This window comes from Uloborus diversus, chromosome 7 (assembly GCF_026930045.1).
Source record: "Uloborus diversus isolate 005 chromosome 7, Udiv.v.3.1, whole genome shotgun sequence".
Taxonomy (NCBI): Eukaryota; Metazoa; Arthropoda; class Arachnida; order Araneae; family Uloboridae; genus Uloborus; species Uloborus diversus.
In genome coordinates, this window is record NC_072737.1 from 94459801 (window position 1) to 94472511 (window position 12711).

Below are 12711 nucleotides of genomic sequence, written 5' to 3' on the forward strand. Positions count from 1 at the left end.
AGAAAAAAAACACTAAATTTAAAAAAAAAGTAAATAAAATAAAATGATTTAAGAAATCTAAGTAGCTTCTTAAGTATTCTGCAAAAATAATCCATCACATGAATAGTTTACTCAGAAGTGCTGCGATGAGGTCACAGGAGGTCACTGTGACCTCCCATCCCCCAAATATTTTCGCACTCTGCGAATTTTGGCTGACGTTTAGAAACTCTGGAGACAGTATAGCAATTTTGATTAATTTTTTTAATACCTAATACCTCTTCATAGGTCACTGCCGATACCTATGAAATTAGTAAAAAGTTAAAAAAAAAAAAAAAAAGGAACAGGATGAAACCCATTGGAAAAGTAAGAAAATATAATAAAATTAATAGGAAAAATAATTTACAGGCGATCTGAATTCGGGAATGGGGGGGGGGGGGAGTTGAAGGGGGGGGGGGGACGGTTTATCACGATTTCCTTCAAAACAACGAGTTCTATCGAAAAAAAGTAAAAACAAAGTTGTTGGTCATACAAAGAACTACAACTTTTGTATATGCACTTTTTTTTACATAACCTCAAAATTTAAAAAAAGAACCTAACTTTTTGGTTTTTTATTTTTATTTCCCATTAAAAAAAAAAAAAATTTCCACGAAACTTACTGAAAAGTTACCTTTTTATGTCTCAAATACACTGCAGTTTTTTTCACTTAAAATATTAATTTTTTCTTCCATTTTTGATTTAATAAAAAAAAGCATCGAAATTTTCAATCGAAAAATCTAACGTCAAAATATCTGATTTTTTTTAAAAAATCGGAGGGTGTTTTTTCCGTTGGAATCTCTATTTTCTAGTGACATAAAAAAATATGTACAATTCTATGGAAAAATTTCGCAGAAAATGAAAAGACATGAAAAAGTTCGAATTTGAAAAAAAAAAAAGAAAAATCATCATTACGTAAAATTTTAAGCTATTTATTATGAATTTTCGTTTTAATTACTCAAAAAATTTAAGTTTTCATGTTAAATTGCTAAATTAAAAAATTGAAAATCCACGTAACATAGAAATTGGAAAAAAAAAAAAAAAAAAAAAACACGCGAACATAGTTAACAAAAGTCGACATACAAGCCCAGTATGATAATGCACTTTTACTGAAACTAAAACTGGCACATTTCTCAAACGGGCTATAATGTTTTTATCTAAATCATTGTGTGTGTTTTGTTTTTGAATATGCTGTAATTTGTAATGTATTATCTCTTGCATTGTTATTACGTTATCCCAGTGCGTAACAAAACGTTACGCATTGCAAGTAATTTATTAGTGCTAGTGGTGGTATTAAATAACATGATTTCTTTATTTGATGTAAAATCTCTCTCTTTTCATTAAAGCATACCCTATCTGGCCAAAAATATTGGCGCACTTTCAAAAATTCACATTTTGAAGGATTTTTCCAGAAATAACAGACCAAATGCTTTGTAACTTTTGTCACATAAAATGTATGATTTAGCTGTCATTTTCCAGTAAAAGTTATAACACCCTTGCGTTTAGGGGATCAGAAACAAATTGAAGAAAACAAAAATGTTTTTTAATCATCATTCATCGTAAATAGCTGAGAATAAGCTGTGAATTTCAGAAATTAGTTAGCTGACAATGTACAATTATTTTATTTACTTTCGAGAAAGTATTATTTCAAGGTTTTAGGCTCATAACACTCATAGTTTTCCATCAAAGCTAACTAAGCTTTCAGATAACATGACAGCAAGTAAGAAAAGTATGAGGCTAAAATTTGAAATTAAAATGTTGAAAATTTGATAAAGTACGGACATAAAAAGCAACAAATTTTTCACGGCTTGTGCACGAAAGATAGCAATTTATAACTTTCATAATCGAACTCAACTAAATCCCTAAGCTCACGAAAAAACTCCATCTTAAAAAATCAGAAAGTTATTAGCAATCTAATGAGCAGAATTTCAATAATTATTGGATAGGCGACGAATTTTGAGGGGTTCTTCACAAAATTGCAACATTTGCTTGCAGTCTTTCAGTGTGTCATGATAAAAATATTATTTTCGAACGATCCCTCACGATTCGTCGCCTATCCAAGAGTTATTCAGATTTGGTTCATTAGATCGCTAATAACTTTCTGAATTAAGGTATTCAACTGGAATTTTATCATGAGTTGAGGAATCTAATTGGGTTTTGGACTATGAAAGTTATAAAACAGTTACAATCTTTCGCGCATGCGCAGTGAAAAATTATTTGCTTTAAATGTCCATATTCTATCAAATTTCGACATTTTAACTTCAAAATTATACTTCTTTTGTATACTGTCAAGTTTTCTGAAAGTTTGGTAAGCTTTGATAGAAAACTGTGCGTGTTATGAGCCAAAAACCTTCAAATAAAATTCGTAGTTTTGAAAGAAATGCTTATATCTTAGTGATTATCTGATTCTTTCTCGAAGGTATGTGAAATAGTTGAACACCATAAGCTAATTTCTGAAATTTACTGTTTATTCTCAGCTATTTACGATGAATGATGATCAAAAAAAAAACATTTTTGTTTTTCTCAATTTGTTTCTGATTCCCTAAACGTATTGGAGATAGACCTTTTATTATAAAACTAGTGGCACCCGCACGGCTTTGCCCGTAGTAGAAAATTAAAAGGTCATTTGGTTCGCCTGTATATTAACAAATAATGGATGATGAATTTCTCGCCAATTGGCTATGTTAAAGGGCTCGCCCATGTTACGGTTGCACGTTATGATGGTTTCGTAATTTACTATTCCACGTTGTGATAATTTGCTCGGAAAATTTTTCTTAAAATTGGTGTAGAAAAGAACAAAATCGAATTTTCAAAAAATCGCTTCTAGGTGCACACCCCCATGCTACAAACTAACTTTGTACCAAATTTCATGAAAATCGGCCGAATGGTCTAGGCGCTATGCACGTCACAGAGATCCAGACAGAAAAAAAGACAGACTTTCAGCTTTATTATTAGTAGAGATGACAGCTGAAGCATACCTTTTATGTGACAAAAGTTAAAAAGAAATTGGTCTCTTATTTCTAGAGAAATTCTAAAAAATGTTAACTTTTGAAAGTCTCCCAATACTTTTGGTCATATGGTGTAACTACCTTATCTAAGAATTTAATATAAAATAATATTTAAAATGTGTACTGACAAAATGAAAAGCATATTCGACGTAAATTCGTTTAAATGCCTATGATATAAGAAATTCTTCGGTTAGATATAATTCAAGAGCAAATCGTTCATAATTATCGTATCTAAGTTCGTTCCCAATATGTACAGAAAAACCTGAATAATAAACAAAATATAGGAGAGACTGGGATTATTTGATTCCCTTTTTTCTTTTTTTGTTGTTGAGCTTATAACTTCTGTTTGAATCAATGGAGCTAAACGAATTCACGCATAATTAAGAAAAGTCCTTTTCCCATCAAAATGCTGTGTCGTTTTTAGATTACTTTCCCGTTAAAGTCAAAAATTTAACAAAAAAAAAAAAAAAAAAATCAGGAAACGAAAGTTGGCTTAATGCATTGTAAAATTATGGGAAAGTAAAAAAATAAATAAATAAATAAATAAATACATAAAATAAATAAAATAGTGAAACAATTATCAAGAAAAAATAATGTTTTGAGATGGAAAAAAACGAGTGTCGGTTCGTCTGTCTGCCGCCCCCCCCCCCCAAAAAAAAAACTTTTGATTGAATAGTCCAATTTAAACAAACTTTTTTATTCGAAAGAATATACTGGCGAAGACACCTCATGGTCATGTTTCACTTTTTGAATTGAACATTTTTTCGCTTAATTTTGAACAGTATATAAAAAAAACTTAACATTAGTGCCAGCGGAGAAATGTAAAGCAAATATAAATCCTGGACTTAAAGGCGAATTTGGGTCAAACAAAATATGTGGGAAAAAGATTTTGATGAAGAACATGAGTAGAAAAGATCTTTTTGATTTGAACACGTGTTTGTTCAATTTTTAACAGTGCAAAATAATTTTTTTTTTTTTTTTAAAGAACCGATTTCAAAACTCAAAGAGGAACTAAAAAGTAAAAAATAATTTGTCATACGTACATACAATTTCCTACTCAAAGTTATAAATCAAATTTATTTTAGAACTCAAGTACAAAAAACAACTAAACTAAACCCCCAATTATAAAATAAATACTGATTTTAATTCCTATTACGATGAATTATTTTACTACCTAACAAATTATGTACGAGTACGATCTCTTATTTTTTAATAACCTTTTGAAGTCGGACCCTCCTATAAACTACTACCTAAAGTAACTGAGTAGGTTTAGTTTTAAAGACTAATTCGGCGTTAGTTAGTGTTCAACTCAAGATTCGGTGGGTTGTCAGTTACGTTGGGTATTAGTTTATAGGAGGCCCCGACTTCAAAAGGTTATTAAAAATTAAGAGATCGTGAATAATTACTTAGGTATTAAAATAATTCATCGTATAGTAGTTGAAATCAGTGTTTATTTTATGATTGGGTGTTTAGTATAGTTGATTTTTGTACTGGAATTGTAAATTAAATTCGATTTTAGCGTTGGATAGGAAATCGTATGTAAGTAGGACCAATTATTTTTTACTTTTTAGTTCCTCTTTGATTTTTAAAGTCTTTTTATTTGAAAATAATTTTTTTTTTTTTCTTTTTGGTGGTGTAAATATAAGAGATAAGTACGTAGTATTGTATTTAGTTACTTAATTCAATTATTTTCGTAGCAAAACACATTTAATTTACTGATTTGGTACATGAGTAATAGATACATTAGTAAGAATATAGTTAAAATTTACAGACGGCACCGTGAAAATCAAACTTCCCGATGGCGTGAGAATTAAATAATGTTCAAGAAAAGACCTCTCCGTCGAGAAAATACACCGTTCACGGCAAAACCACGTGACCTGTGACGTATCGCTCGGCTGACGCAAGTTGAATTACGTAGCCACAACGTATAAAATTTAGTTTCTTGGATTTCTCCGGGACCCCTCATCAGATCCAGACAAAATTACCATGGGACCATCTGGAAAGTATACCGTTTCAAACAAAAAAAGAATTTTTAAAATCGGTCCAGGCGTCTTGGAGAAATCGGACAACATACATAAGAAGCCGCAGACGAATACATAACCTCCTTTGAATGCGGTTAAATATGAACATTGAGGCCTTCGGAGAAATTTATGGAAAATATAAATCCCGCATTGAAAGGCAGAACTGTTTTAAACTAACTTTGTTGAAAAAAGCTCTTGATGAAAAACAATATTGAAAGGATCTTTTTAATTTGAACAATATTGCATAAATTGTAAAAAAGCAGTCGAAAACTTTATACTATGGAATGAGTAAAACGACAACAATATGCATAAAGTACAAATAAAGTAATAAATAGAATTAACAACTCAGCAAACAGCTGTTTCGGGGCGTTCAAATGCAAGCCCCTTCATCAGTGCATAAAAAAAGAACGAAAAGTCCACACAATGTAGACCGAACGACAAATGAACAAAAATGAAAGGAAGCAAAGTAAACAGACATGGAAAACGGAAACACATGCGTCACAGAACAGCAACGACACCTATAGTGCGGAAAAACGTCACAAACAGAAAAAAGTTTTTAAAGATAAGGTTTCTAAACACCAGGGAAAGGCGGAGTACTCGACAAATCATTAACTATTGAAGCAGAATTTTTCCAAATGTAATAGGATTTCCTTATATCTAAATCATAAATCGAAGAACACCCATGGCAGAAGAAAAATCGAAAATATGATTGAAAGACCAACAGTGTTGTGCAATCGAGGAACGTTTTGAATCTTGCTTCTTGACATAATTTTCATGTTCCTTAATACGGAATTTAAGAGAAGGTCGGGTCTGTCCTATGTACGTCATTTGACACTGACAAGAAATACTATAAATGCCCCATCGGTCAAGTTCCGGAACCGGGTGTTTTAGTTGCGAAAATTTAAGTTTGTTGATAGGGAAAAATGCAACCGAAAAATTAAACTTTTTAAAAATTCTTGCGATTTGAAGATTGATTCTTGGAAAAAAGGGTAAAACAACCAAATTAGAATAATTCATCTTAGCCAGTGCTTGATTTTTATTAGTTGAATTGATAAGTTTCCTGTGTATGGTGTCAATGATGTCAATTGTAAACCCTCGATCCAATGCAACCCTTTTTAAATAATTCAATTCTGCAGCGAGTAAATTGGAATTAGAACAGATCGTTAAAGCCCGAAAAACAAAAGTTCTGAATGCCGCTAATTTTTGTTGAGGGGAATGAACTGATAATTTATGTGGGGGAAGAGAGACAACACCATCACTACTGTTTTCCGTAAACCCTTTGGTTGGTAGATTTTTGGGAATCCTATTACATTTGGAAAAATTCTGTTTCAATAGTTAATGATTTGCCAGGTACTCTCCCTTTCCCTGGTGTTTGAAAATCTTATCTTTAAAAACTTTTTTTCTGTTTGTGACGTTTTTCCGCACTATACTGCCGTGCTAAGCACAGATGTGGTATGTGCAGTACAGCTCAAAATGAGAAATTGATGATTAAAGTTTTACAGTTTGTTTCTTTGATTTATGACTAAATTAAATGCTCAACTTGCGGCAGTTGTTTCCTAAATAACTTATCTAAAAACCGTAAGAGAGTAAGTATTTTTTGTAAAAATCTTAATTTAAAATTAATAAATATAGTTACGACAAATTTTCTTTTCAAAAGCTTTTCATATACTAAGCTACTTTCACCGTAAGTGACAATTACTAGGCATTTTTAGGGGTATCTGCACAGATACGACAAAAACAGCTTAGTAAAGCGTGCTTAATGTATCATTAAATAATACAGAAAACATGTGCTTTCTTTGGATTAAGCTGTTTCGCTTTATTTTGTTAATACAAATCTAACAGAATCTACCTTCTGAAAGATACCATTTTCAAAACTCCTGACAGTTAAAACTGTATTTCAGAACATTTTTTTTTGTTTTTTATATTCAAAGAATGTGTTTTTTATAATGTTTTATTTTCTAGATTTATTTTTACTGAGCATGAAGATAACTTTGACAGCAGACGATACTTAAAAAATATATTACTGGCCGTAAAATGAAATGCGTTTTTTTTTTTGCATAAAAGAATTAGATATGAATACTTTACATGCATTTCATTTTTAGACTTTGCATTTGCATTTTAAATAAACATTTAAATAGCTGAATATTAACTTTAACAATTATGCAAAGTTGTATTGGTTTTTATTATCAACCTGTATCGACTATTCAATATTAAACCAATTTTAATATTATGTGTTACAATAAACTGCTACATTATTAAATATGCTGATTTACTAAGGTATAAAAGTCGTATCTACAAATTACTAAAGAAAAAAGTGGTAACTGCGCAGATACCACTTTAAAGGCTTAGTATTTGTCACTTACGTTCAAAATGTCTTAGCAAACTCCGCAAACTGTGCAGTTACATCTTTTTTCTTAAAGCTTATTTTAATATTTCGCGTTCACAAATCGCCAAAAAACTTGACATTTAGGTAAATTAAATTACTAACGACCACCTGGTGACAATAACTCAATTTTGATAAAATGTGCAGATACCACTTCTGTGCTTAGCACGGCAGTATAGGTGTCGTTGCTGTTCTGTGACGCATGCGTTTCCGGTTTCCATGTCTATTTACTTTGCTTCCTTCCATTTTTGTTCATTTGTCGTTCGGTCTACATTGTGTGGACTTCGTTCTTCTTTTATGCACTGATGAAGGGGCTTGCATTTGATAGCACCATAACAGCTGTTTGCTGAGTTTTTAACTCTATTTTATTACTTTATTTGTACTTTATGCACGTTGTTGTCGTTTTACTCAATATTGCATAAGTTTTGAACAGTTCAAAAACCTTTAATATTATCGCTTACGGATAAAATTAAAGTCAATATAGATCCTGAACTTTATACCGGATTTACTTCTAAAACAAACTTAGTTAGAAAAATCCCTTAATGAAGAACATTAATACAAAAGATTTCTTTTTAATTAACTGTTTTAAGGATATAATATGGGCAATTCAAAACCTTTTATCGCGAAAATTTTTGAAGAATTTTGAACCTCAGAGCCAGAGTGACTTATGTCCAAAAATAGCGATTTCTTGTTTTTAGTGCATTGTGTGCAGAAGTCGATACTGCATCGAGCCATGTGAACGTAATTCTTAAAAAAGAATCTTTTTTAATTTTTTACCAGGGTTAAAAGAGCGCTTGTCTCACCCTTTGCATGGGCCAGAAAAAAGTTTTTCCTCTACCCTGTAAAATTATCATAATATGACTTACGTTCCTCTCGCTCTGAGGCACAAAATTGTGCACGTGCAAAATACATTCTCAAAATTTGGTTTCATAAAATAGAAAATAAGTTATGAATAAAAATCGATATACCACATCTCGTAGACTTAACATTGGCGCAAGTCAGAGATAAATATAACTGAATCAAAATGAATTGAATTCAAAGTGCAAATGTCTTTACGAGGGCCGTGGAACTGCGGAGTCGGAGTGAAAATGATCTACTCCCGACTTCGACTCCGTTGTTCCAAATCTATCTCTCTCTTTTTTTTTTGACAAGGGGAAGTAATAGGAAATCTGGAGAAATTTATGATTTAACAGAAAGAGCTGTGCTGACATTTTTTTTTTTGATGATGAAAATTTTTTACTTAATAGGACATTTTATTATTTTTTATTCATTTTGTAAACTATGTTATTAATTTTTGGCAAATGGGGGGGAAAATAAAATTAGATGTCCTATATTTTTACCCGAATGAAAGAGCTTAATAAACAATTTTTTTTAAATAAAATATATGCATTTTGATGAACCTTTTATTTTTAAATATTTTTTCGCCTTCTTTTGAGCGATTTAAGAGGTTTATATATATATATATATATATATATATATATATATATATATATATATGTATATATTATAGGAAACTCCCCCGTTTAGTTGCACTGTTTAAAAGAAGTTGCTACTTTATTCGTTCATTTATTTTTTATGCATCTGTTTCACTGGATATGCGAGACACATTTTGTTTCTAGAAAACAGCTTAAAATGTTGAAACGGTATGTCGAGAAAACTTGCTGTCTTAGCTAAGTAAGAGAATACTGATTAGATACTACAAAGTCCATTTTGATATACTGGAGAGTAGGCTCGTTTAGTTCTGGATGTAACTTTTTGTTAAATTAAGTTTTTAAGAAAAACCAAACTTTGGAAAGAGAATCAAGCCTCCTTTTTTCATCCCGGGGGAAAAAGTTTCCGTATAAAAGTTTTCAAGTCAAAAATGTATTACAGAATCCGTTTATTGAAAAACCAACATGGTTTTGGTTCACTTAAAAAATGAAACAAAATAAAAACAATAGCAATTAAAATTGACATTTAACTGCGTTATATTTTATTTGGTGTGCGTGCCCTTTCTCTCTCTTTTACGCTCTTATTACGTTTCAATTCTTTTTTTTTTTTTAATTTTTATTTGGGTATGCATTGAGGGGTTAAATACTTAAATGATTTAAGATTTCCAAAAAACCAATTTTGCAACATATTAAATGTAGAATATCCTTTTTCTTTTTTAAATCGCCGTCTGTAATATTATTCCTTTTATTTATTTACTTATTTATTTGGAGCCAAAAAAATCTCATTTTCCAAATATATTCCCTCCTAAATTAAAAAAAAAAGAGAACAAACAGTTTTCTAAACACCCTTAAAGATAATAATAAAATAGGAGTTAAATACTATCCTGACGTTAATCCCCATATTTCTATCAACACGAAGCCTTAAACTTCCTTATTTCTAATTCTGCCCGACGTGGAAATGTAAATAAATGAAAAAAGGAGACTTTTCTGTCTCTTCTAATCCGATAATCTTTATTTCTATTGCTGTAATTAATGCGGCATTGAAGTCTTTACGCGGCATTAGTCAGCCTTTGGCATAATGAATGTAATCATTTTTTCTCTCGTGGCGATAATTATTGAAGGAAAGAACAAAACTGGCGAGAACGAGATCCCCCTCCCCCCTTTTTCATAGTTTATCAATAGCGAGAAGGCTGTAATGTGACAGTTCTGTTTCTGTCTTCGATAAGTGTTTCGTTTTTATGCTATTTTGTTGGACTAATATGCGTCTCCTAAAGAGAGTGAAGCATTGTTTGACAAGGGATAATTTCAAAGCATTTCGAGTGGTAGTATCGATATTAGGAGAAGGAAGAGAAATAATTTAAGAGAAATAGAAAGAAATGAAAGAATGTGACATCCTTAAAAAGGTTAATTGGAAAATTAGTAAATGTGTGTTTGATTAGAAATACAAATAACTGAAGTGCCCATCCCTTCCCAAGAGAGAAAGCCTCCCCCCAACGAAGAGAAAAGTCTCCCATCGTCAGAACCCCCCTAATAATATTAATGGTACAGTCTATGACATGACCCCCCCATCCCCCTCCCCTTCGGTGAGCAACCCTGAAAATAAAGCCAAAGAAAGAAGACTAAAAAAAAGAAAAAAAGAAATGCAGGGCCCGATTAATTTGTTAAGGGGCCCCAGACCAAACCCTTTTTGGGGCCCCCTCAGTAGTTAAACTATACAACTTTAGCCACTACATGAAAACAATTTTATCCGTTTGGGGGCCCCTCAAGAGCGGGGGTCCTAGACCATGGCTTAGCCTTTTCAGTAATCAGGCCCTGAAGAAAAGTAGGAAACAAAGCCATATGAGCAGGAGTTACTTCCAATAATAAAACAATTTCGTTGTTTTCGTTGAGTATTTAACTATAAACAATAATTATTTCATAGAACGTATAAAGCTTAACAAAAATAAAGTTTATTTGGGCACTTTGTGATGGTTTCATAAGTATGAGTGAAGCATGGATTCAAGTCCCAAGAATTTTGAGTTAGCTGGTTTTATTTAATTGCTGTTTTTTTTTTCCTTGTAGGTTTTATTTTTGTTCAAGCAAAACCTACAGGTAAAAGCACGTTCAGTTGTTCAAAATAAGAAAGGCAACAAGTAGACGAATGTTAGGCAAAGTGAAATAGTTAAGACAACTTATTTTTTTCAAGATGAACAAGTTGGTAATTTGTTCTGGAAATTATAGTGCATAAAGAGATACAAATAGATTTTATAGTAAAACTTGAAACATTATTACTTTATTTGTGATAATAAATTTGTTTTCCAAAAAAAAAAAAAAAAAAAAATGGATATTTTTGACTTATTTTTTTCATGGAGCAAAGTGAAAAATAAAATATTTTCCAAATGAAAAATTTTACTTCATTATTAAAAATATTTTAAAAAAATAAATAAATGAGCATGTAAAAAAAATGAATGAACAAATGAAAAGGAAATGAAACATTAAACGAATAAATAAATAAATAAATTAGTGAATGAATGAGTGAACAAATCAGTGAATTATAAAATGAAGGAGTGTAAATTAAATAATTAGTAAATGAATACGTAAGTGATTTCACAAAAGATTGAATAATTAAATGAAATTACCTATTTCTCTTCGCTCCGCATTTATTTGACTAACTGCACAAAGCATTTAAAATACAAATAGGGGAGATTAGGGATACTTGATCCCTGGGGATACATGATCCCTCAGCCAAAAAGGTACCAAAATCGTTAGGTAGAGTTTTGAGATCTGACGACGATGTTTAAGTTATACTTGTACATAAAAACTAGCAATACTTTGTCTTTTCAACCGTTTTGCTTTAGCTCAAGAAATGATTGTCTGAATGTGTCAAGGGAAACTTTTTTTAAGAAAAGCATTCTGAAGTTTACAACATCTGTTATATACAACTTTAAAAAAAAATTGCGAAGTGTAATTTTAAAGTATATACAGTCGTTAATAAATTAAGACATGTTTTTAGTAAATTGCCACTGATTGTTAATAATAAAACAAGTATGTTTGTGAAAATATCATATTAGGAATACTTGATCCCTTTGGTTTCAGAGATACATGATCCCAGGAATCAAGTATCTCTATAACAATATAAGCGCAACGAAAACAATATAACTAGTTTACTTAGTTGACTTTATTTTTAAACATTAGAGCTCATGTTAACATAGTAAAATTTATTATAATAGTATAAGTGAAAGATATAAACAATTGTAACCAAGTTCAGGGTTTTTATGTACACTTAACACCTCAAACATATAAACTTAAACTAATTCTACAGATAAATTATGTTCTGATCAGCCAAATTAGCTAGAACAAGTTGAAATTGATTATCCTTGTTTGAATTAAAAAAAAAAAAAAAACGAAAAAGAGAATAGCTCATTACATAAATTAAATAGAATGAAAAGTTGGATATCTAGAGTTTGAAATGAGTATTTAAAACGAAAAAGTAATATGTTTAATTAATTTATTGTTCCTAAAAAATTGACAAAAGTGAAGCAGATGAGAATGAATGTATTAAGAAGCCCAGTTAGGTTGAGCGGAACTTTAAGAACTACAACAGCTGTAATGTTTGCATTTGAGTTTTCAGGTTTGGAAAACAAAGGCTGGGCCTTCTCTTCTTTTTCATAAGTATATAGATACTTAAATTTTCTTTGTAAAAAAAATAAATAATACATTTGAAAAACTCCTGATTTTATTATGGCAACACAAGACGCAAATAAGTCTATTTTTGTAGTTATCATCGTAATTTTTTAGTAGTTGTTTTAATTTTAGCTTCATTACACTACTTTTAAAAGAATAGTTAGTTTTATTTATGAAATATATTGTTCACAACT